The sequence below is a fragment of the Rhamphochromis longiceps genome, linkage group LG11 (assembly GCF_057381845.1).
Source record: "Rhamphochromis longiceps isolate RC_006_pf linkage group LG11, R_longiceps_female_GT1.1, whole genome shotgun sequence".
Taxonomy (NCBI): domain Eukaryota; kingdom Metazoa; phylum Chordata; class Actinopteri; order Cichliformes; family Cichlidae; genus Rhamphochromis; species Rhamphochromis longiceps.
This window is the reverse complement of record NC_140567.1, coordinates 14,088,144-14,090,085: the sequence shown is the minus strand read 5'-3', so window position 1 is coordinate 14,090,085 and position 1,942 is coordinate 14,088,144. Positions and strand designations below refer to the sequence as shown.

Below are 1,942 nucleotides of genomic sequence, written 5' to 3'. Positions count from 1 at the left end.
AGATTACAGTTTTTCTCGATTGCTTAAACACTATAACCAGGCCTCTAAACTAAAATTTCAAAACCGTAACGCTATTGGTCAAAAAGCACACCCATTTCCCTGAACTATAAACACTATTCCCTGCTTTGACACATGACTCAAATTTGGTGAACTGTTACTGCAAAACTCTACACACAAATCCCTACATTTTACAGTGCTTACACCATGTAGTCATTTAGAAAGCACTAGCATGCAATAATGTTAACTTAAGTCAGCATAGCTTGAGCTCAATTAGCACACAATTAACCAGGTGGAAACACTAGGAGTCAAAATTTAGCACACACCAATCAGAACCTGCGATGGATAGATAAAAGGGCCAAAGTCAGCTCATTCAGGTTTGAAACAATGGATCCAAAGAGATGCAAAGGAAGAGGACGTGGTGGAGAAAGAGAACGTGGTGAAGGAGGAGGACGTGGTGGAGGAAGAGGACATGGTGAAAGAGGAGGACGTGGTGAAGGAGGAGGACATGGTGGAGGAAGAGGACATGGTGAAAGAGGAGGACGTGGTGGAAGAGGAGGAGGAGGTGGTCTAGGACAACAGGAAGGTGGTGAAAGAGGAGGACGTGGTGGAGGAAGAGGACATGGTGAAAGAGGAGGACGTGGTGAAGGAGGAGGACGTGGTGGAGGAAGAGGACATGGTGAAAGAGGAGGACGTGGTGGAAGAGGAGGAGGAGGTGGTCTAGGACAACAGGAAGGTGGTGGAGGAGGAGGGAGAGGTGGAGGAGGAGGAGGACGTGGTGAAGGAGGTGGAGGAGGAGGAGGACGTGGTGAAGGAGGTGGAGGTGGAGAACGACGGCGACAAGGAAGGGGAAGAGCAAGGGCACGAAGACAGTCAGTCTCGGATGAAATTCGAGCCACTTTAGTTGACCATGTCCTTGTCCATGGGATGACTATGAGGGAGGCTGGGCAACGAGTACAACCAAATTTGAGTCGCTTCACTGTTGCCTCCATCATCAGAACCTTCAGGGAGGAAAACAGGTAGGTGTACTTGCAGTAAGACTGCTTTGTACAGTAACTTGTAAGTTACTGAACTTATGTGTCTTGAGTTTCAGTATGTTTCCATTATTTTCCTGTAAAATGAATGTGTGACAGTTACAGTAATGAGTGCTTCTATTTTTGTAGGACACAGAGACGACCACCTGGTGGAGGCAGGTTAAGGCTTTTGTCGGAGGAGCAAGAGAGGGAACTTGTAAACATGGTAATTGCAAATAATGTAATCCGCCTGCGAGAGATTCAAAGGAGAGTGATTGAGGATGATCATCTTTTTCGAGGCATAAATGCCATCAGCCTCTCCACAATTGACCGCATCCTCCGAAAGAATCAATTCCGGATGAAACAGGCATACCGAGTCCCTTTCGAACGAAACTCTGACAGAGTGAAGAACCAACGTGTGGAATATGTTCAGGTATGAGTTTTGATACTGTATAAAGTATTGTGTACCATCACAGCATGGCAGTTTATGCTGCCATTTCAGCACTCTTGAACTGTGGTTCAGGGTACTGATTGACTCTACTGTGTTATGTGTTTTGCAGAGAATCTTTGAGATTGAAGGACGGCCTGTTCCCCATGAAATAATCTTTGTGGATGAGGCAGGTTTTAACCTGACCAAAAGAAGGAAAAGGGGGAGGAACATAATTGGCCATCGGGCTATTGTAAATGTCCCTGGTCAGCGTGGGGGGAATGTCACTATGTGCGCAGCCATCAGCCAACGAGGGGTACTCCACCACCATGCCGTACTAGGACCCTATAACACTATGCTTCTCCTTGCTTTTCTTGATGGTTTAAGACAACATATGTTCCAGCTGGACTACAGGGAACCAGCACAGCCAGAGCAGCCTCACTACGTTGTTGTGTGGGATAACGTCAGCTTCCATCGCGCTGCTCTGGTTCGTGACTGGTTTACC

The 1,942-nt window shown here is 47.0% G+C and overlaps 1 long non-coding RNA gene across 1 annotated transcript; it reads left to right on the top strand.

Moving 5' to 3' along the window:
- Positions 1 to 869: 869 nt before the first annotated feature.
- On the top strand, positions 870 to 1,735 carry LOC146658684 (uncharacterized). Its single transcript, XR_014913645.1, has 3 exons — positions 870 to 1,016; positions 1,161 to 1,443; positions 1,571 to 1,735. It is a non-coding gene; the product is annotated as an uncharacterized LOC146658684 (long non-coding RNA).
- Positions 1,736 to 1,942: the final 207 nt, after the last annotated feature.